The 24577-nt window shown below is 43.4% G+C and overlaps 1 protein-coding gene and 1 pseudogene across 1 annotated transcript in view; one reads left to right on the forward strand and one right to left on the reverse strand.

Annotated features, from left to right (window-relative positions):
* The window catches only part of LOC143435938 (uncharacterized), a 77849-nt gene continuing 53272 nt past the window's right edge, over positions 1-24577 (reverse strand). The window contains exons 5-7 of the transcript XR_013106237.1: positions 7586-7693; positions 5762-7391; positions 1-66 (exon numbers count right to left, since the gene is read on the reverse strand). The gene's annotated coding sequence lies outside the window, so the exon portion shown is untranslated. The remainder of the gene's footprint in view (positions 67-5761; positions 7392-7585; positions 7694-24577) is intronic.
* LOC143436458 (NADH dehydrogenase [ubiquinone] iron-sulfur protein 2, mitochondrial pseudogene) lies at positions 22894-24144 on the forward strand (annotated as a pseudogene).

Raw genomic sequence — 24577 nt, forward strand, 5'->3', positions numbered from 1 at the left:
TCTCTTTATGTGCCTTTAGCTCCAGGAGGTGATTGCTCCACCAGCTCCCACCTGAGATCCTTGAATCTGCGGATAAAACACAGAGAGAGAGAGAGGCAAGGGAGAGAGGGAGAGGGAGGGAGGGAGGGAAGGAGGGAAGGAGGGAGGGAAAGAGAGAGAGAGAGAGAGAGAGAGAGAGAGAGAGAGAGAGAGAGAGAGAGAGAGAGAGAGAGAGAGAGAGAGTTAATTCCTTTACAATTTGCCTTCTAGGCACAATTGATGGGTGTTACTATCTCCTACCTGGAAAAGTGTGCCCTTACCAATTTATTATCTCTGTCTCTCCACCTGCCCTAAAGTCCCACCTAGCTCCTGTCAAACATGTTTGGTCACCTGCCTGTAGCAAAGGCTACAGATCCTAGTTAATTCCCTCCGCCGCCCCCAGACCTTACATAATTGCTGTTCTTCCTCCAAAGCATGGCAGAAAAGTCCTTCCCTCCTTCCCTGCATCTCCTTTTCCTCCTGAGACCCAAAAGTCCCCCCCCATACCTTCCACCCAGCAATTGGCCCCCTGCTTTCTTTACTGACAAATCAAAAACCTCCCCTTACACTCCTGTTAGGTGTGTCATTTAGATCTAGTTACTATAAACTCAAAGGTGAGTTATCCTTTGGAGGTGGAGATTCTTCACACGTGTGTAGTCAGTATAGTTGAACATTGCTGTGACAGAGGGAGCAAGCAGAAATACCAAGTGAAGGGCTTAATTAGATTGTAGAGAAGTAGGTTTCCCACAAGAAGACCAAATGGAAGGCTTTTCGGATTGAAGAGGCCACAACATGCCATTGCTCAGAACTTGGCAATGAATAATGATGAATAGTGAATAACGATGAATAGTGAATAATGATGAATAGTGGCAACGATATCCTCTCTCACATTGATTAATATCATGAAAATACATTCATTACTAAATTCTACTGGGACAGAGACAAGTTAGTGCAATGGTAGAGAAAGATTCACTAAGTTTCTCTTTCCACTGGCTCTGCTTGGCTATTAATTCAGAACAGTCGAGTTTCCTCTAGAGAACAGTGATTCTTGATTCTATCTCATGTTCTCCAATATTTAAAAGAAGAAACAGGAGGTGTTCTGGCTAAGTAGTTTGGTGTTCTTGTGGGAATCCTAACAGTGGGAGTGAGGGCTGTTCCTGACTCTTTTGTGGGACCCTTTTCCTCCTACTGCGTTGTCTCATCCAGCCTTGATGTGATGGCATGTGCCTGGTCTTATTGTAACTTGCTAGGCTTTGTTTGGTTGATATACCTGAGAGGCCTGCTCTTTTCTGAGGGGAGGAGGGGTTGGATCTGGGGACAAAAGAAAGTGGAGAGAAAGACTTGGGGGAAGAGAGGGTGTGTGTGGGGGGGTGTAAGTGGGGGGAGGGACACATGTGAAAGTCAGTTCGTTCTTTTCACAATGTGGCTCCTAGGGCTTGAACTCAGGTTCTCAGCCTTGGTGGCAGGTACTTTTGTTCACTGAGCCATACACCTGGCTCCAAGGCTAGTTATTAGGCAGGTTAAAGATAGCCTAAGATAATTTAAATACAAACCTGTGACCCTCCACTATCATGGAAATTCTAGAGTCAACCTTGTAGATTTGTAAACAATGGTACAGATATTTGGGAGAGCTTCCATTCAGATTTACCATTTAGCAGCAGTGGCAATAAGGCAGGATGAGACAGAGACAAAGCTGCATGCTGCCACCTCTAGCCACCTGATGAGTTCCTTCCAGAGACTTCTACACAGGTAAAAATGGGGTTGTGACTTCACCACACACACACACACACACACACACACACACACACACACACACATACACACACGCACACACTAACTTCAGTGTGAATCAGTATAAAGCAGATTTGGAGTTTATTAAGGAGAAATTTTTAAAGAATATATTTATATAGGGAGGTAGTATAAAGAGCAGTATTGCAGAAAAAATAGTTTTAAGTATGGGCTTCCTAAAAGATAGAGACATGCTTAAGTCTCTTTATAATAACCAATACGTTTGTTTATTTCTGAAGTTACATCTCACAATTGGTTACTTAAAGAAACTTCTTTTCAGTAAAAGAAAAAAAAAAACCATAGGCATGTAGGGGATGGTTGTGGTAAGGTCTTGTGCCCCAGTTGGTTCTTGATCTGTCAGTAAAGAAAGCCATGGGACAAATGTCGGGAGGAAGGTACAGGCAAGACTTCTGGGTCTCAGGAGGAAATGGGGACACAAGAAAAGGGAGAGGGAATTCGTCATGCTTTGAAGAGAGGAGAACCAGGCAACCATGTAAGGTCTCGGGAGGAGCAGTGGGCCGTGGCTGCTCCCATAGGTGTGTGGTCAGAGATGTTTAGCAGCAACGAGATTCCACTGAAGTTTAGGGCAAGTGGGAGGAGCGGAGATAAAATATTGTTAATGGCATGCTTTTCTAGGCAGGGGATAGTAGCACCCAGCAATTGTGCTAAGAATGCAAGTTGAAAATGAACAACTGTGTGTGTGTGTGTGTCTTTTATGGGAGGATTTAAGGGAAGCCAGGAGAGGCCTGGTAGTGTAGTCGCTCGCTTCCCAGAGCAAAGGTGGGTAATACAAAACTACACTACATAGGCGTACACTGGATAAGATACTGATGGACACTGGATAGTAAAGCTGCACATGAGGTGGCACATATCTGTAATCCCAATGAGATGTGAGGTAAGACAGGTGAGCCACCCAGAAGCTCATGGGCTTGCCAGCCTGGAGGACGCAGCATGGTAGAATCAAGAAAATCCCTGCCGTAACATGGTTTAATAATGAGAGTGACTTCTGAAAGTTGTCCTCTGAGTCCCACACATTTGCTGTGGCATATGATTGAATGTTCACACACACACACACACACACACACACACACACTTAAAGAAGAAAGAAAGAATATAGAAGAAAAAACTAGTTCCTCCAAATCTCAGGATATGTACTTGGCCTGAGAATGATCCATATGCGCTAGTCTAAGGTTGATGTTCACTAACAGGAAGTAAGCTTTCTGCTGTATTTTCACCTTACCATGGGTTTTATTTGCCATCTCTAAAGAGGAGTCAAGCAGCATGTCTGTATGTGGACACTATACAACATGTTTTAAGAAATACATTGATATTCATTTACTAGCTTAAGATGAACCCAGACTACTGAATCAGCTTTTGGCAGGAGGTACTAATGCCAGGATGTTTCACTACAGTGACAAAAGGAGAAATTACCACCAGAATAAAAGACATAAAAAAGTGTATGCAGGAACAGCAAAATTTAAATGAAAAAATTCCAAGACTGTATGTGTATTATAATTTCAAAAGTAAAATGCAATTTTATTTATTTCCTAATCGTTTTGGGGAAGGGGACACTCATGCCACAGCATGTGTGTGGAAGTCACAGGATGACTTGAGGGATGTGGTTCTCTCCTTCCACCATGTGAACCACAGGGACTGAAATCATCAGGCTTAACTGCAAGTGTCTGTACCTGCTAAGCAATCTCACCAGTGCAGTAATGAGTCTCAGCGTGGAACTAAGAAGTACTAACAATTGAGCTAGCAAACTTTTAAACATATAATTTATATGTTTAATTTATATGTAGCTGGGATTGTATATGTGTATGGGCCCATGTGAGTTCAGGTGCCTGGGTAGTCCAGGAGAGGCTCTCAGGTTTCCTGGAGCTAGAATTGCAGGCAGTAACAGTGTTCAGGTGCTGGGAACTGAACTCAGTTCCTCTGCAAGAGCAGCAAGTGCTCCTACTGAGCCATCTCTCCAATCCCATAAACTTATAAATCATCTCTCATTGAGATGACAATGGGATATTTATGTCTAACTTTTGAGTAGATTGGAAAATCAACATTTAATAATTTGAAAGCGGTTCGAACTCTCAACAGACAAATATGACTTTACAGGAAACATCAGGGCAGAAAATAAACATACACAAAAGTGTAATAATTTTTTAAACTATCTTCATGAAGATGAATGATAATTTTAAAAAAGACAGGGGCTTATGGATACAAGGCTGACCTTAAACTCACTGTGTAACAAAAGATAACCTTGGACTTCTGATCTTCTTGCCCAAGTACTGTGATTAAGAGCACTGACTGCTCTTCCATAGGTCCTGAGTTCAATTCCCAGCAACCACTTGGTGGCTCACAAGCATCTGTAATGGGACCTGATGCACTCTTCTAGTGTGTGTCTGAAGACAGTTGCAGTGTACTCATATAAATAGAAAATAAACAAATCTTTAAAAAACAAACAAGTATATGCCAACATGCCTGATCTATGCAGTCCAGGGGATCAAACCCAGAACTTCATGAATGCTAGACAAGCATGCTTCCAACTGAACTATAGCTTTGCCCCAAATCCCAATAGTCACAAAATATAATTTTCAAAGTCCCATTAGCTACAGTGGTTTAAAGATACCACATATGCCTACTGATATATTATAACTCACTGTTGACAGTTAACCAATTTAAAATGAAAATAGAAGACCCACATGATTTGATATAAAAACACACCACCCACTAAGCTCATATACTATTGTTTTAACCAACCTAATAATGTTACATCCCATTAGTATAGTAATTTTCTGTCCTTCTGGTTATTTTTTAGATATAGTTCTTACTGGTGTCTATCTCTAGGATTAAACAATATCTCTCTTCTCTTACACAGTTCACACTTATTTTCTAGAGCTAAAATTAGAAATATACAGTCTAGAGACCTACTCTGAGCTACAGGTACTACGTGTCAAAACAGACATCCTTAATGCAAATATTCAAAAATCAGAAGTGGGAGGACAATCACTCCAATAGCAGCTTGGGCTACAAAGCGTAACCCTTTCTAAAAACTAAAGGAAAAGACTACCTTACATGTTCCGGATAAACACAATATATTGACAATTTTGGTTCATTTTTTTTCAGACTGGATATTTTCTGGAGCATTCTAAAAAGATAATTCATGTTAAGATCTTCCTATGACTTTCTGTTATTTTATTAAACATATGAAGAACTTTCTCAGGACTGATGCTGTTGGCTACTAATCTTGGTTTTCTTGTGGTTTTAACAATCAGAGGATTTCATCCAGGCTGTGTTACACATGTGTGCCAACAGAAGACTTCTGTATGTATGAGTCTTCTCGACAAACATGCTCTCCATCCATGGGTGGATTGAACTGAGCAGTGTCCCCAGATGCTTCTGCTCACAGTTTTTCTCTCCATGTATATTCTTATGAGTGCTATTAGCAGTTAATAAAGCCTTCCCCAATTCTATTTTAAGGTTCCTCCATGGTGAATTATTTTACATTCGTAAAAGGCTTTGTGAAAAGTGAAGGATTTCCCACACTGGGTACACACATAGGGTTTCTCTCCGGTGTGAATTCATTCACGTATTATAATGTCATTAGAAGTAAAGGCTCTCCCACATAACTCACATGCACATGCTTTCTTCCCACTGTGTGTTGCTTTGTGGCATCAAAGGGAACTGTAATGAATAAATACTCTCCTACATTGCTTACATACGTAGACTTCTCTCCACTGTGATGTAGCTGACGTTAAAGGGATTGGAAGAAATGAACACTTTACAATGTGGCTTACATTCGTGGTCTTTTCTTCCACTGTGAATGAGCTCATGATGGTGACCAGTACTGAGACAAAGTCTTCATTACGGATATGATTTTTAGGTGTCTCCCCAGTACGTGCACTTTCGTGCTTCTAATTGTACTGAGGATATAAAGAGGTGTTCCCAAGTTGCTTACACTTTCTCCTTCATGTTGCTGACACTCGTAGGTTTTGTGTCCTTTGTGACATAACAGGTACACAGTTAGGCAAGAAGGACTTATTTCTCCATATTATCTTCTTCACGTTCAGGTTTTCTCCAACATTTCTATTTTTAAAAAATGAAAGATTTTGTTAAATTTATTTGGAGGGGGAGGGGTTAAGACAGGGTTTCTCTGTGTAGTCCTGGCTGTCCCGGAACTCACACTGTAGACCAGGCTGGCCTCAAACTCAGGGATCCATCTGCCTCTGCCTCCCAAGTGCTGGGATTCAAGGTGTGTACCACCACATCTAGCTTAAGATTTTGTTTATTAATCACCCATCAGAAGAAGAACTGTCAATTCTCTTCCCTATGGAGATCTTTGAGCATCTCTAGACTGACTGCTTGCCCACAGACTGAGGACAACTATACTAACAACGACCCTCATGCATGACTGTATAACACTCCCTCCATGCTGGCAAACACTGAAAGCCTATGCCACATTTATATACATACAGTTAGTTACTCTTTGATCCACAATACTAGTTTGAGTGCTTGCTGGAAACTGAAGCTAAGTATTCTATAAGAGTAGCAGCACTCTTTACCACTAAACAATTTTTCAAGCCCCAGGAAATTTATTTTTCATATAATCCTTATATCCAGATTCTGTAGATAATTCAATCTGTGAGTACTGTGCTGGGAGTGAAATCTGTATATACAAATATGATTTTAAAAAGTATCACTTTCTACTGGATTTGGTATTCACAAATTGAATCCTAATACTTTCAAGGCAGAGACAGATGGATCTTTGTGACTTTAAGTCCAGTCTGTTCTATATAGTGAGTTCCAGGCAAGGCAGGTATACATCCTGAGATCCAGTCTCAAAACAAACAAACAACCCATCTGTGGGGCAGGGCTAAGGTTCTGTTCCCCAATTGGTTCTTGATCTGTCAGTAAAGAAGCCATGGATCAATTGCTGGGTGGAAGGGATAGGCGGGACTTCCTGGTCCCTAGAGGCAAGCAGACAGACTCAAGGGAGGAGAGGAGAGTTCCCCAGGCTTCTGATGGAAAAAAGTTGATCAGCCATGTGAGATCTGGAAATGGAGTGGCCAGGGATGTTTAGCAGGGGCTAGATGTAACTGGAAAATTAGAAATTTAGGGCAGGGAAACAGATAAGAATATTGATAAGGGCATACTTTTCCAGGCAGGAGATAGTAGCACCCAGCAATTGTGCCAAAGGCAAGTTGAAATTGAGCAACTGTGTGTGTGTGTTTTATCCATGGATTCAAGGGAAGCCAGGTGGGGGCTAGTAGCACAATCTGTTCCCAGAGTTAAGGCAGCATAGCAAAGCTATCTGCAAAACCCATCATGTCTGGCACCATAATTTTATAGTTGTTTGCGTTATGGGAATAATTGAAATTAGTACTGATCAACATGTATGACGTTTTAAAGAAAATTTCTAAGATTAAGTCACTTTGAAGATTGAATATGTTTCTATCTTTTGATTCTTTAAAAGCATTTTTGTCACATCAAGATTCTTGAGGTAGTCTTCGGTCTCATTGGAGTACAGATTATCTTAGTTTCTCAGGCGGTTTGGTACTTTTTTTATGTTTGGTGTCCCACTTTGTTTCCTAAAATATAGAACCAGAGAAATTATTATGAATTACTGCATAACAAAAATATTAACATTCTAGCTATATTTATGATATAAAGTGACTCTGCCAGATATATTCAATCAAATATTTCGTCCCCACACCCCAGTTTATACAACAGCAAAGAAACACTGTTCTCTGATTGGTTAAGTATGGGATAATGACATATTTACCTATAGAAGCCATGGTCCTGATTGTTCTGGCATTACATCACTTTAGAGTTCCTTTGGAACGGATCCAACATAGCCCACTCCTCCAAAGTGAATTTGACAGCCACACTCCTAAATATATAAAAGGATGAGCATCACACTATTAGAGATGCAGGCTTAACTCATAAGAGGTGACATGACACTGTGTTCCACGTGTCGAGTTCTGTCTTGGTCATTATACTTTTTCTGACAGTAGACTGGAGCTATTTGACAAATCTACAACAATGTAGGACAATTCTCTTGTGCTGATAGATTGTGTTAACTTCTCTTATACACCGAGTCTCTAAAAATTCTCATAACAAATTCCAATTACATTCCTACAAGAGAGTTGACTCTAGATGTCCTGAGCCTTCATGCTTAAAATGCAAGAGAAAAATTTTTACTTCTGGTATTTTGGTCCGAGTTGCCCCATGTTAGGCGCCAAAAATGTAAAGAACCGCACTGCCCCATGTTTGGGGGCCAAAATGTCGGGGACTTCTCTATCAATGTTGGAACCTGCACTGCCAAAAGCCTTGGGGGCTAAATTGTTAGAGCCTGCACTGCCCCAAGCTGCTCCAGTCCTAGGGTTGGGGTTCAGCAAGAGAGAGAGTGAGGACAGACTCAAAGAATGGAGACCAGACAGAGTGCGATTCAATCCCATTTATTCTTCAGTCTCTCTTCCTAGTCCAAGTCCCAAGTCTTGAGTTCCTAGTCCCTAGTTCCTAGTCCCTAGTGCTCCCAAGTTCCAAGTTCTATTCTCGAGTCTCATCCAAGTACAAGTGTCTAATTCCTAGTTCCTGTCTTGAGTCTCAAGTGCCTACTGTCTAATTCCAAGTTCTTCCTCCAAGTGCCAAGTGCCTAATACCTAATAATTTCTTCTGTCTGCCTCTCGCCTTTTATATGTCTCACTTCTAAGCCACGCCTTTAAGTCACGCCTTTAAGTCATGCTCTTAGGTCTTATCTCTAAATCACACCTTTAAGTCTCATACACCCAAGGGAAGATCCTGGGTATTTAAAACAAGATGTTATCAGAGTGTGCTCAGCTGTTGTAAGCTATTGTAAACAAGTCTCTTGTCAGGGTATATGGCTCAAGATGGCTGCACGGATGATAGCCGCTTTCTGTCGGCTCCCCACATTCTGGTATCTTGGGAATGCTTTTGGGAGGGATTTTTCCAGAGTAAAGAACTATATGGCCTTCCCAAACAGCGGGTGTCGACTGTTATGCAACTTTTATAACCTGATTCTTAGAATCACTGCAATAGTTTCATGTGGTTGTCAGGGGGTGGCTGAGACCCAACATCTGGGTTTCTTTTCTTTTCTTTTCTTTTCTTTTCTTTCTTTCTTTCTTTCTTTCTTTCTCTTTTTTTCTTTTCTTTTTTTTAAAGACAGGGCCTTTCTATGTAGCTTTGGTTGGTCTGGACCTCACTGTGTAAAGGCTAGGCTTGAACTCACAGAAAGCCACCTGGTTCTGCCCTGTAAGTACACCACCATGCCTGGCCTCAATATATTCTCAAGATGGTGACACTGGCTTGATAGTTCCTATTGAATAACTCCTGTCACAAGCTGTTAGAGACCTGACTGCATTGCCTGTGGTTGCACTACAAGAGAACATTTAGAAGCATGCAGCTGGTTCCTTATAGACCATTCTTAAGTAAAATGAATAGTACTAGTGTGGTATTAAGTAAATATCACACTTTTACTAATGAATGTCAACTGACAATGTGTTGGGAGCCGACTCCTAGCAGAAAGCAGCTATCAACTTTGCAGCCATCTCGAGCCATATGCCCTGACAAGAGACATGTTTTTCAACAGCCTACAACAGCTGAGCACACTCTGATAAACATCTTGTTTTTCCCACATATCTTGTTTTGCTGTTTAGTGCCCCCAGCTGCAAGGCACACATGGTAAAGAGTCTTCAGTTGTGTTCCCCCGCTTGTGCTTATAAATACCCAGGATTTCCTTGCAAGAGGGGAGATAATAAACAAGAAACGAGACTTGATCAGACCCTCTGGTTTATCTCCATTCTTTGCATCTCTTCCCCTTCTTCCCCCACTCTCTCTCTTGCTAGACCCTGACCCACGGACCAGAGCTGCAACTTGGGCTGGGACATTTTGGCCCCCAAGCATGGGGCAGAGCAGTCCGGGACAACAATGAAACACATTCTTTGAAGACTTTTAATGACACCACCATGTCATCTCTCATACCTAAGTAAAACAAACCTCTAACTAGTAAATAATGTAAAGAACTTTACCAGACTTTGTAGCACACTGAATGTGTAACAACATTTTAAAAAACTTTGAATAAGAAAGTGATAGCTTGCCTAACAAAAATACTTTGAAACTACACTATTCAGGCCAGTATACTATTAAGACAGGTCGAACAAACCCATTGCTGAAATGAAATCAGTATTCAGTGAGTCAGCATTACCAGAAAATTGATTCATGATAGAATAGGTGTGATTCAACAGAGACAGAAATCACAGTGTCTATATATGTCAAGTAAGGATAAACTGTTATGTACTGGGAAGCATACATTCCATTCCCCTGTACTCTAATAATGACAATCAAACCACATCTTAAAACAGGAAGTCTAAAGAAAAGTGTTAAAAGTCACAGTCCGACTTGGAATAATGGTTCATGCCAGTGATTTCAGCACCTAAGAGGTCTGGGCAGGAGAGTAATCATTGCTAGGCTACTCTGGGCTATGGATAAGCAAATGCACAGAAGCTTGAGATCTGTGGATGCTAATGGAAGGAGTGAGGGGGCGAGGTGGGGAGTCACACTTGGTGAATGTTTGTATGTGTGGCTACGAGAGGGGAGGAAGAAGAGAGGGAAGAGAGAGGAGGCGAGCAGAGGAGAAGATGGGAAGAGGGGAAAGAAAGGAAGAGGAAAGAACCAGATTCGAAGAAAGAAAGGGCTGAAAAATTGTCAAGAAAAAAAGACATCATCAATTAGCCTTTGTATGTAAGAAAGGAGAGGAGGAGAGGGAGGGAGGGAGAGAGAGAGTGTGTGAGAGTGAGAGAGAGAGAGAGAGAGAGAGAGAGAGAGAGAGAGAGAGAGAGAGAGAGAGAGAGAGTCTTTATGGTAAGAGTTTACTTCTAAAATAGAATACCCAATAAGAAATGGATGCAGTTATGAAGTGAAGTCACCAGAAGATACAATTACATTAAAAAATATATATCTAGGGCTGGTGAGATGGATCAGCAGGCAAAAGCACATGCTGCCAAGCCTGACCACCTGAGTTCAATCTCCTGGAGCCACACTATGAAAAGAGTAAACTTACTAAGTATGTGATCCAGTAACTTCTGAAACCAATAGCTAGGATTTCTCTGCTTTGCTGTAACCTGCCTACCCAATGCTTCCATCAAATTTATTTTTTAAAAGCCTTGATTTGTAATTTTTTTTGTTCTATATCTGGGAAAACTTTGTGAAACTATTATTACACCAGAATATGGTATTTGTGGTACCCTGAATCTGTGTCATACTTGGCTGTAGAATAAACAAGCTCTTATTTCTTGTGAAGTAAGAGTTATGTTTTACATAAATAGACCAAATTAGTGTATGAACATTAAGAGAAGTATGAGCCAGTAATGGTGACACATGCTTACAATACTAGCACTTAGGAGACAAAAACAGAAGAATGGTGTATTGGTTGCTTTTGTATTTCTGTGATAAAAACACCATGACCAAGTCAACTTACAGGAGGAAGAGCATTATTTGAGCCTACAGTTCCAAACCATACGAGTCTGTGTCATGGTGGGGTGGTATGGCAGCAAACAGCAGGCATGGTGGCAGCAGCAGAAGCTGAAGGCTCGCATCTTGACCACAAGCAGGAAGCAGAGAGAGCAGACAAGAAAGGGCAAGAGTATTTAAACTCTCAAAGCCTGCCCCAATGGCATAATTTCTGTAGTAAGGTCTTACTTCTAAACCTACACAAATAGCACCACTAGTTGGGGATCAAGTATTCAAATGTTAGAGACTATGGGGAACATTTAGCATTCAAGTCACCACAGATGGTGAATTCAAATCCAACTTCAATGGCATAGCAAGCTCTAGGTCAGCCTTGACTGGACAGCAATACTACACCCTAAAACAAAAACATTAAAGGTGCTAAGATAAAAACAGCAAAGCAGAATAAAAAATGATTGCAATACACATGATATCAAGAGATCCTGTATGCAGAATAAATGCTTTAAAAACAAGACCAGGGTGGCCAAAACTTTTGCAACTCCAGATTAAAAACAAGATACACAAAATCAAAAAACCCATGGCCTTGGTTGAGGAAATGACTAGACATATGACAGGTCGGAGTTGGAGACACCGAGTTATGCTTGGATGGAGCATCAAAAGACACAGTCAACTTACACTTCCTGGGATGTAAACATGATGGTACGTGTCTTTAATATCAGCATTTGGAAGGCAGAGGCAAGCTAGTTTCTGTTAGTTCAAGGCCAGTTGGGTATACATAAGGGAGTTTTAGGACAACCATGGCCACATAGAGAGACCCTATCTCAAAAACAAACAAACAAACAAACAAAAACAACAATAAAAACAAACCGAAAAGGAGGAGAAAGAGAAGGAAGAAAAGTAGGAGGAAAAATAGAAATAACGGTACCTGCATTTGTCACTTTCTAATTAGGGACAAAATCCGGCTTGCTTGGCCAACTGCAGATAACCAAGCCTAAGTCCCTTGTGAATGCATACATTATTTCAAAAGTTACTGCCATTGTGGGAGGATACAGATGTGCCAATATGTTTCTGACATAACATGCTCAGGACCCGGAGTCACTACAGCCCATGGCTCTGCTTGCTCAAGAACTCCAGTCCTTAGTATTACCACAATAAGCCCCAGACACCCCCCAGGCCATGGAGACCCAGCGCTGTGGGAGTCCAGCTGCCCAGAGGGGACCATAGCAGTGCATGTTCAGTGATAGCTAGTGCTGTGTCTCCCAGCCTGCTGGCTCAGCTCCACCCAGCGGGACCAGGGCATCACCCAGCAGAGCCACCAGAGACTCAGCCTCAGACACAGCTGCCCTGGAGGCCTGGTCCCCACTGCTGCTTCCCTCAGTATTCTCCTCCTTCCTACAGCCGTGACACCAGCTATACATATTTCTAGCCACAGAGTGTCCATTGTCCTCCGGTGGCTCCTGCAGTCCATAGATGGTATTTAAGAAGAAAAAAAAAAGCTCAGGAGTCTCATGAAAGCAATTTGTCAAGGCAAAAAATTTCACTTTAGCAGAAAGGTGTGTGGCCATGCCAAATGAAACAGAAAGCCTGCTCCTGCTGAATTTTTATTCCCAACATAAAGGGATCCTGTGCTTCACTCTGAGTGGTCAGAGCTCAGATTCTTACATGATTGGTTTATATATACATGTAATTGTGTATGTATGTATATGTATGTATATGTATGTATATGTATATATTAGCTGTCTTCAGATACACTAAAAGAAGGCATCAGATCCCATTACAGATGGTTGTGAGCCACCATGTGGTTGCTGGGAATTAAACTCTGGACCTCTGGAAAAACAACCAGTGTGCTTAACCACTGAACCATCTCTCCAGCCTCATGATTTAAATGTCCAGTTGTTAAGGCAGAATGCAATCTTGAGCACAGACAACTTTGATTTCAAGAAGTGCTGACCCCGGAAGAGTTGCTATTTCTACCAAGTGGCTTCTCTGTAGTTATTTTAAATAGAATTTTATCTGATTTAACCCTTTGATAGAAAAAAAATCAGTACATTTTGTTTACGTTTTCCCACACTTGCAGCCTTGAGTGAAGTTGTAAGTGGGTTTGTTCTCTTCCCTCTTGCTTACAGAATAATTCTGTAAGCATTCTAGCTCCTGTTTCCATCTACCTATTGTAGTCCATTGTTGGCTTGAATTCTGTTGGCTAAAGAAACAAGTTGTTGGAGAGGTTGGAGGAAGCCTTGGCATCTTTAACCCCAAATTCCTGATCTCCAACATCAAGCCTTGCTTTCTGTTACTATGTAGCTGGTAGGAGACCACATGCCCATCCTTTTCTGGGGTCAGAGGATGTCTCTAGAAATCTGCTGCTTCCCTGGCACATTTCTGACAAGATGTCCAAGACACTGCAGCAGGATGAATACACTAAGTACAGTAAGAAGCAGGAAGAGTCGATTCAGGAGCAACTCTGGCCGAAATGCAATTGTCTCCAGAACGGACAAGTTCTCAATTCTGGGAAGAAGCCTAAGTATGTTGAGAAGGGCTGAGAGCCCTGTAGGTCTCACTCACCCAGTTAATGGGTTCTTTGTCCACTCACATGAGTGTGGTAGACCAAGAGCCAATAAGAGTGTTATGGAAATCGTCCAATCAGGAGTTCCAGCAGGAGGAGGAGCAGAGTGTGGCGCTGTTTTACCTGACACCAAGGGTAGGACCCAAGTTATTCTTAGCAGACACTCCTTGTCGGTCACTGTCTTAGCCTTTGTTGTCCTGGGACCCTTTTGACCTCAGGAACCCAGTGGGACACTGAGGGTCTGAAAGGCTGGAGATGGGGAGCACTGGGAGTCAGGGTGGAGTGGGGTCAGAGGGTGGGGGGGAAGGGACAGCGGAGGTGTAAGACACTAAGAGAGATTGTGGCAACTGGCTGCATCCGACCCTGTAATGGAAGGATTTCCTTGATGCCGCTTCAGTTTTGAGGCCATTTCCTAAGGCTACAGAATTGCTCTCCTGGAGTTGCTGTCCTGAAGCAGGACTCTTGAATCACAACGTGGCACGACCAGCACTGGATCTCAGTCCCCTTCTGAGTCCTCAGCATCACTCTATACCTGACTGCTCCACGTCTCCTGGTACCACCAAAATGGCGCATGGGCCTGGGGGGCTCCTCTTCCATGGGACCTACGGAGACTCTAGTCCCTTCCTTTTTCCCAAGGCATACTTCCTTCCCCACTAAGTTTTCTAAATGTGTGAGAAATAAACTCTCAGATCCACGACGCCATCTACTCGGCATAGCCAATTCTAGGTGTCTGAGTTAAGTCATACAAGTTCATTTTGGCTCAACAATCTCATCTAAGTTTTTTGTTGGCTGAGTCCTGAGTCCCAGGGTCTCAGAGCAAGGGGATGCAAGAGAGAGACCCAACCAAAATGGCTTTTAGAGCCACACCATTTTTTAAAACAGCCCATCAAACCATTAAAGCATTAATCTATTTGTAAGGGTAGAATCCTAAACATTTCTTTAGGATCAAGACGCAGAAGTAAGAAGGAAAATTATGGTGACATGGGAGGAAAGTACGGGAAAATAAAGTCCTTATATTTTCAGGGTCTAGTTTGCCATTGCTGCTGATAGAGTAAATCAGGAAATCTTTGACACTGTTGATAAAGCTGTTTTCCAAAAGATATCTTGTCAAGAGACATCAAGATAGCTCAATGTAAGCCAGGCTTGGTGGTATAGGCCTTTAACTCCAGCACTCAGGAGGCAGAGGCAGGTGGATTTCTGAGTTTAAGACCAGCCTGATCTGCAGTGAGTTCAAAGCCAGCTAATGTTACATAGAGAAACAAAAGCAAAAGCAAAATGATAGCTCAGTGGGTGAAAGCACTTGGGCCGAACTCTGAGTAACTCCCATCAATCTCCAGAACCCACAGGATGGGCAGAAACAAACTGAGTCCTCCTGGGTTGTTTTACGGCTGCACAGTTACTTTGGCTCACACACATACATAAATGTAATTTAAAAATTATGATGTCTTGTCAAAGACAGTAAATAAACTGTGCTTCCTTAAAGCCAGAAAGAGAAATGTTTTCCTAAAGACACCCCAATGAAGAAGGGCAAGAACAGACCATGCTCAGTCCCCACCAACACATTTTACAACTTTGAGCTTTTAGCACTTCCCTCTCATCTCTAAATCTTAACAATGCTCTGTAGGCATAAATTTTTTGCAACCTACTTTTAATAAGGGTTCAACCTCTCCTCTAGCCCACCTCCCAGATGGAAGAGAAAAGTTATTAGGATGTACGGGAAATGGATCTGTTCAGCAACAGTTCTTTTGGGGACAAGCTCAATCTTCTTTGACAGCAGTTCAGTCCCATAGCAAACACCAAATATGACTTAGCAGTTGCAGACAAGTCCTCTAGGCAGGCAAACACCAGGCATGAACTGGCACCTACAGTTGAGTCCTCTTGCCAGGCAGACACCAATCATAAACACCAACCAGTCTGAGGCGAGGCCTCAGAAGCAGCAAGTTGCTGCAGGAACCTCATGAGCAGTTCTGGGGTGGGTTTCTCTCAATGGCAGTGTTACCACAAGTTGAGCTTGAGAGACCTAAGCAGAGGCCCTGAAATGTAAGTTTAAACAAAGAACCAGGTCCCAAGGTGAAGTATCCAGCCAGCTGCAGCTGCAGGGAGTCACCAGTCCTACTGCATTCTTTTCTGCACTCTGGAGATAAGGCTTCCTAACAACCCTATTGATCCTCCCACCTAAATCGCACTTGGGAGCCACATAGCACTGTTTCTGGAAATGCCACAATCGGTGCTGATGACTCCTCTTCCATAGCAGCAGTTAATTAATGACCAGATGTTCTCCGATGGTCAGGCCAGAGCCATTTGCAGCCTCAGTGCCTAAACAAACCAATAATTTTAAAAATTCACTTCCCCATAAACCTCTTTCCCAATCATGTAACACCAAGGCTTAGAAGAAACCCCTGCTCCCTCTTTTTCCCTTTAAAAACCCCTTCCACTAGACCTTGGGGTCACTCTCCTAACTTGCTGCATCAGGGAGGTTTGCATCCTGAGCTCGAACTTGTGCTGAATAAACCCTTGTGTGAATTGCATCGGAGTTGAGTCCTGGTGGTCTTTGGGGTCTCACAATCTGGGCATAACAAGCTCAACAATGCTATCTATGTAAGGCAAACCAGTACATGCATGTCGTTAGCAAAGACTAGCAAGATGGAGCAAACCAAACCAATGCTTCATGCTCCTCTTCCGCTGTCTGTGGAGTCAGATTTATATTCCTCCATCACTTGTCCTTTCATGTGTCTGCTATATCAAAACATCCTTTTACCTGTGTCTGCTTCAGGAAAACATTCTTTCATGTGTCTGCTTTAGCAAGGCATCCTTTTACCTGTGTGCTCTAGCAAAGTTGGGTTATGGAGGGGAGGCGGGATGTGGTAAGTTTGACTGTGCTTACCCCATGCCAGGCAGGTGTTGGGCTATGTGAAGCAGCAGGACACCACTCCTGGGGGTTGGCAAGCACAGTCTAAGGTCAGTGGGGCAGCCAGAGCTGGCTCAGGGGTCCCTGAGCCTGCAGGAAGGCCAAGGCCATCTGGTTCTCAGGCTCTTGGGTACCCAGGAGCCCTTGGGGCCTGCGAAAGAGCTGAGAATGGAATGGGGGCTCATGGGCTAAGGGGGGAAGAGCTCCAGCTGGGTCCCTCCAGGAGGAGTCCTTGGCTTGGTCGGAGGGCAGCTGGCTTGGGTTGGTGGTCATGACTGGAAGTGCTTCGAGGTCTTCTGAGGGAGATTAGACGTGGCTCTTTAGGGGAAGGCCTACTCCATTGCTCCCCATGGCAGATGCCAATGAAAAGAGACAGTCCATGGTTTTAAGGCGTTTATTGTCCTGGCGGAGAATGGTGATGAGTAAAACCCTACTCTGTTTTCTCAGGGTGGTCCTGAGTCAAATGCTGTTCTCAGGGAGGAGTGTCTGGGAAGGAGAGCTTAACTGGCTCGGCCCTTCAGCAGGCCTTTAGGTACCTCATTAAAATGGTGATATGTCTTGAGCCTATGTGACCACAAGTCATGTCCTCTACCTGTGGAGGGTCTTGGGGGCATTGTCTTTACGTGAGTAATGACCACAAATCTATGGAGGGCTGCGGCCTCATGTCAGTTCCTAGTGTCAGGGAACCAGGCAAAACACTTCACTTACCCCTCTGGCTCACCAGGGTTTCCAACCTTAGCTCAACCAAAAACCAGCTGCCTTTCATGGTCCTACACAGCAAAACATCATTTGACATAACTAACTTTCCGAAGAGACTAAATGTTTCCACTTCAATGCCCCTCATGTAAGTTGGCAGAAGTGAAAAGACTCTGACAAGGTGGTTCTCGACCTGTGGGTCAGACCCCTTTGGAGGTCAAATGTACCTTTTCTCAGGAGTCACATATTAGGTATCCTGCATATCAGATATTTACATTATGACTCATAACAGTAGCTAGATTACCATCATGAAGTAGCAACAAAAATCATTTTATGGCTAGGGTCATCGCAACAAGAGGAAGTGTATTAAGGGATCACAGCATTAAGAAGGCTGAGAACCACTGCTCTAATGAGAGACATTTGAGACTCTCCTGTCTCTCAATCTATCAGGCTACTGAAACAATGGCCTCCAGAGGAATAGAAATCTCATTCTAGGAGAAGGAAAGAACACCACCCAAGGGGGACTTATGTCCCTGAAAGATATTTCAGAGAGTTCTAACAACATATTAGATCACTGACAGGATGTAACCAACACCAGACAACGATGGGTCAATGGTGGGACCACATCTAGACAAGTATGTGGTATAGTTCACTCCTGTGAGTGTGTGAGTGTATGCATCTGTGTATAAGCACTCAGAGGCCAAAACAGAATGCTGGCCTCCTCTGCTGGGCTCTATCTTATTAGTTTAGACAGTCTCTCATTGACTTAGAAGCTTGCTACTTTAGATAGGATGGCTGGGCCAGCAAGCTCTTGGTGTCTCATTATATCTTCCTTCCAGTGCTGAGGTTACAAGCACATGCAGCCATACCTGCTCCTAAAGGCTAAAGGGCTGGATATGCACCCCATACTTGAAAAAGCACCAGACTCCCCTGCTGAGCCAGCTTCTTCCTCTACAGCCACACTGGCCCTGCCTACAAGGAAAGATCATAAGCAAAACTGATCCATAAGCAAAACTGGCTCTGACTTTCCTGCTTGACTGACACTTCTCTTAACACTCCAGGCAATTCCTGCTTCCTCTTCCTCAAAGAAGAGTCACAGGTGTGTTCAGGGATTTCCACACTCAGTGCCCATGGAGACAACATGTGACATTAAAATGTCATATATCCGGTACTGGAGACTGGCTTAGTGGTCAAGAGCACTGGCTGCTCTTCCAGAGGAGCCTGGCTCTATTCCCAGCACCATTATGGTAGCTCACCACTGTCTGTAACTGCAGTTCCAGGAGAACCAACACCTTTACACAGACATGTCAGGCAAAACACCAAAATACATAAAATAAAGGTAAGTTCATGATAATAACAATAATAATAATAATCATTATAATAATAAAGGTTACTTAGTCCCTTTCCTTTTCTTGTCACTGGGCCACAAAAAGATCTGGCACACCCCTGAGGTCCTCTGTATTTCTCCTTTAATAAATAATCTCTTGTACAACTCATTGTAAAAGGCCTTGAGCCTCTGGAGAGTCAATTGCTGCCCTCCAGAGTCAAGTCCATGCCTGTAACACTGAGGGCCACACATCTCAGGGATTTGAAATGAGGCCCAGGCCCAAGGCTTTCTTCTTAGGCTGGATGTTTGGGGACAAGGCAAGATGGTCTGGGCCAAGAGGTTCCTGTCCTTCTCCTCTGACCAGGTGCTAGTGCTTGCATAATCCCATGAAAAGCACTGGACAAAGCCGGCTCCTGTTTCCAGATTTCAAAGTGACTTATGACCCACCTACAGGGCCCTAAACTCACCAAATAAAGCTATAACCCCAATACCTCACAACTGCATCACAACTCCCCTCAATCCCCTTTAAAAAGGCCCTACTCTAACCCAGCCTTGTGACTCGCTTCTGTGAGGTTGGTGAACCTGCATGAGAGCTGCCCCAATAAACCTGCCTTTAAAAAAAAAACTATAAACTTGGTTCAATTCAATTTATTAGGTTGACAGAGAAGTCATTCATTTCCTACACATAATTTCTCAAATCTCTCCATTTTTAACTAATTAAATTCAAACATACAAGTCAATAAATACAGTTATCAAGGTATGGAGTTAGTGGAATTTGTGGAGACAAAAAGGAAAGCAAAACCGTTCACACTTTAATGGTGAGATACTGATTACTTAACTTGACCCAATGACTTCTGGTGTCATATGCAAACATTTACAACTTACCATCCAAATAATACATGGCCCTTGAGCCCACATGCCACTCACAAGAGAGACAGTGAATGTTTTGAAATCTAGCCTCTGCTCTGCAAACACAGTCCCTACAGGAATAGTCCATGAGATAAAACTAAATGTAATGGGAGATATTTAAAAAGGCGCATTCAATCTGGCTTTTCTTAATCAGCCTCCATGTTCCCGACAAGTCTAGGCCCGAGGCCAGGATCGGCAGTGTACCTGCGCTGCTCAGCTCGGGCCGTCCGATCAGGCAGCCAGAGACACCCGCCCTGCCACCCATGAGTAGCCAGCATAAGAGATCCCTCTGCCAATCTTTCATGCTGTCTCTACAAGGCTGGGCAGTGTCCAGACCATCCCGCCATCCATGCAGGCCCGGTAGGAATGAGACTCTAATGCTTAGATTATCCAAAGGCTTTATATATTTGGTAATGCTCAGTAACAAGATGCCCATATAATCAGAGGTGTAACTCAATACCCAACCTAGATATACCAATAACCTTTGACTGCTAGAGACAGGCACACACCTGCTTCCATGTTCCCCTCTCTCTGGTGCTCTCTCCCCTAGCTCCTCCTCTTCTTCCCCTCTTCCTCATCTTTTCCTTACTCCTCCCACCTTAGCTCCTCCCAACTTGCAGGAAAAATATCCCTCTACAAATCACCCTTTCTGTTAAAATTAAAAAAAAAACTTTCTTGTGCCCTTCCCCCACAGCCTTGAGCAGGCCTGTGAGGCATTTACCACAGTAGACCAAAACAATAGGACCTAGGAGGCACTGCATTGCTGGCCTTGGTGCCCTACAGTCTGCTACAGGAGCTAAGAAGAATGGACCGCCTGCTGACCTTGCCTTGACACCTCCGGGCTGCTATCCCCTCACCCAGCCACTGGTCTGAAACGAGAAGAAAATACAATTAGAGCAACAACTATACCAATTTAGAGCAACAACTATACCAATTTATATCAGTAAGAAACAAGATAGACCTGAATCCCAGCCCATCATTTCTGTTACCTAAACAGAACCTCTGTCATCTCTCCTAACTAAAAGACTTAGTTCTGAACCTGGCTAATGTCCTGGCTTTAGAATGAATGTCATCTGAAAACCATCCTCTCAAATCTGCTCTCCCAAAGTAAATAGCCTGGGCTGGCTATGAGACTACAAGTCTTCAACCCTGTCAGAAATCCAGAATGACTGAATTAACTGAAATTATGGAAAGCACAAAGCGTGGCTTCTAAAACTTAGCCAATTTATAGAGACCTCTGAACACCTGGACAGTTCCTTTACTCCAAAACAGTGGAGCATTTGGTCTTCAGCCTTCTGGCCCAAGATCATCTGACAGACCTAGTGATGCAGAATTTTCAGGGGCTGATCACTCTGTCTTGGCAGATATAATCAGTCGACTATTCTGCAAGTGTGTCCTTTTCTGGACAGTAATTTGTCTGTAGATGAAAAGAAGCAATTCTTGCATAGTGGCTGTCTCACCACAACTAGAGTAACTCCAAAGATGCTCAATTTCTTCTTAGAATCCAAGACAGGGAAGCTGTCAGGAGCAGACAGGTCTCTAACCAAAATGAACATTTATATAGGAATGTTTATAACATCAATTCTATGGACTTCAGATGTTTAAAAAAAAAAAAAAAAAAAAACAACTATCTATGTAAAGCAATCTGGACTGTTGTCCATTAACTCAGCTATTTCTAATTAAAATCTAGAAAACACCCTAACAGTAAACTCAGAGTCATGAATTTGCTATAGGCCCTTAACTCACAGGCTAACCATCTCAGATCAGTGTAGCGAACATGTAAGGCGGCAGCTGTAGAGACAGCTGACAACCAGGCTAGGAGAGATAAAAACCAGCCGAATGCCAAGGAGATAACCAGCTGACGAGCCATGCACATAGATTAAGAAGTGTGACGTTTGCAGTAAAGTGTTAAGGATGGATAAGGGTAGGATAGAGTATAAGAACCCTGACCAGAGAAGGAAAGTCAGTCCAAAATGACCTGCCTGTGAACTCCACACCAGTCTGGACTCCACTCAGCCTGACGAGTGAACGAACGAGACACAAACCACCAACTGACCATCCGTGGGCCCAGAGAACTGGCCCATGCCAGCGGAGCAAGACTCACTGAATGCAAAGAGGTGATCCTGAGACACAGGAGCCCGAGCCTGAGACGCGCTGGTCAGGTTGTGTAATGACATGTTATCTATCCTTCTGTTAGGAATATTAGCCACAGCAGTTACATTATTTTGTCTGTGTGTGACAGTGGAAGAGGAGGTCCGCTCCTCAACCGCAAGAATTGTGTGTGACCCTGAGTGTGGAATTAAATATTAGAAAACCAGTTCGATGGCTGCTCGTTGCATTATTGTCTACCCCAAGGGCACTTCCTGTCAGAACCAACTGGCAGTCTGGGGAATAAGTGCTCGCGACAGATCAGTTAAAAAAATTAAAGAAGGACTGAGTCTAAGTCTTTTTTTTTTTCAATTATACGGATAATAGGTTATTGCTATGCAATCAATCCTAGCTATTCCTCCCTGTTTCAACAAAACCATTACTTTTCCCTAGAAAGCCCAATATTAACCACCTCAGTCCCCAAGCCCAGGGAATAGGGGTGCCGACTCTTCATTAACTTCTTCAAGCTGAATTTGGTCATTGAGATATTAGAAGAGGGGCAGGGGGAAGAGTAAATTAATAAGCCTCTGATGTCTGTGTCTTCACTGCATCCAGCTGAAATTCCAGGACATCAGAGGTTTGAGCAGGTCTGCCCAGCTTGCTTGATGAGTAGATACACCAAGGCTGTGTATTCTGCAATATACAATTCTCAAAACAAATTTTGGTATCAAGATAATTTTTTTTGTTTGAATTCTGGAATCTAGTCTTCTGGAGGCCTGCCTCATGTCTAATCCATATAATTCTGGGAGGTAGAAATATCTTAGCCATCTCTTCTGAAAACACACAGACAAAACTGTTCCCAAAACAGTATATCCTTGAGCCAGTAACCAGAAAAACCTTTATATTGACCTCTTTCCCAGAGGAAAAATATAATCACAAAACTGAAAATCACACCCATCTTGAAAATAAAATCAATTTAATAACTAAAATACTGTATGTGCCTATTCTTAGGCCTTTCTTATTTTGCCAAGCAGGAAATAAACCCAGGATTCCCATGGGGCCCGTGTTAGACAGAACCCGAGTCTCCTGTGAGGCAATATAACTTTTTGTATCAGCAGCCCGGTAAAGATGGCGGCCCTGAGGGCGCTTTGCTGCCTCCGCAGTGTCGGAGGCCAGGTGCTGCGGCCCAGGTCTGGGATCTGCTTGCCGAGTCAGCCCAGCAGAGGTGCTCGGCAGTGGCAACCAGATATAGAATGGGCAGAGCAGTTTGTGGGAGCTGTCATGTACCCCTCCAAGGAAACAGCCTACTGGAAACCTCCTCCTTGGAATGATGTGGACATTTTGAAGGAAAATGTGGTGACCAATATGACCCTGAACTTTGGGCCCCAGCACCCAGCAGCCCATGGAATCCTGAGAGAATTGAGTGGAGAGATGGTGAGGAAATGTGACCCTCACATCGGGCTCCTGCACCAAGGCACGGAGAAGCTCATTGAGCACAAGACCTATCGGCAGGCCCTTCCATACTTTGACCGGTTGGACTATGTATCCATGATGTGTAATGAACAGGCCTATTCCATAGCTGTGGAGAAGTTGCTAAACATCCAGCCTCCTCCCTGGGCACAGTGGATCCGCGTGCTCTTTGGAGAGATCACACGGATTTTAAACCATATCATGGATGTTACCACACACGCCCTGGACATTGGTGCTATGACTCCGTTCTTTTGGATGTTTGAAGAAAGAAAGAAGATGTTTGAGTTCTATGAGTGGGTGTCTGGAGCCCGGATGCATGCTGCTTATATCTGACCAGGAGGGGTGCACCAGGACCTACCTCTTGGACTTATGGATGACATTTATGAATTTTCCAAGAACTTCTCTCTTCGGATTGATGAGGTGGAGGAGATGCTGACCAACAATAGAATCTGGCGAAACAGGACAGTCGACATTGGGGTTATATCAGCAGAAGACACACTTAACTACGGATTCAGTGGGGTGATGCTCCAGGGTTCAGGCATCCAGTGGGACTTGTGGAAGACCCAGCCCTATGATGTCTATGACCGGGTTGAGTTTGATGTTCCTGTTGGTTCTCGAGGGGACTGCTACGATAGGTACTAGTGTCGGGTAGAGGAGATGCGCCAGTCTCTGCGAATTATTGAACAGTGTCTGAACAAGATGCCTCCAGGGGAGATCAAGGTTGATGACGCCAAAGTGTCCCCACTTAAACGAGCAGAGATGAAGACGTCCATGGAGTCACTAATTCATCACTTTAAGCTGTATACTGAGGGCTACCAAGTTCCTCCAGGAGCCACATACACCGCCATTGAAGCTCCTAAACATACATGCACGTGCTCACACTCAGCTGTCTAGGCTTTCTGTGCATGTACTAGAAAAGGAGAAATGATATTAAACTAGCCACCTTTTGGCCCGGGGGGAAAAATAATAACCTTTTATATCATCTGAATACACCTGATTTACACTATCTTTCTGTTCGACCCTCTGCCTAGACCAGGTTTTTATTTGTACCATCTATCTATCTGGCTCTGTACTCCAGAGCAGCTTCCACTTTATACACTGTACTCTCTACTCTAGAACCAGTGACAATTTTCCCTAAGTTCTAAACCGCAGGCGATAATCTTCACGTGACTCAGACAAATCTATTTATAAATCTTTCCTAAAAGCAAATGATCCCTGTATTTTAACTTTATACTTAAATCAGTAACTGCTCCTCAACAGAGGCTTATTTATTTAGCTCTCGTGGCTAAAATGTATACCCGTCTGTCTGTGGTTCTGTGCTTAGAGG

Source organism: Arvicanthis niloticus, chromosome 22 (genome assembly GCF_011762505.2).
Source record: "Arvicanthis niloticus isolate mArvNil1 chromosome 22, mArvNil1.pat.X, whole genome shotgun sequence".
Lineage (NCBI taxonomy): Eukaryota > Metazoa > Chordata > Mammalia > Rodentia > Muridae > Arvicanthis > Arvicanthis niloticus.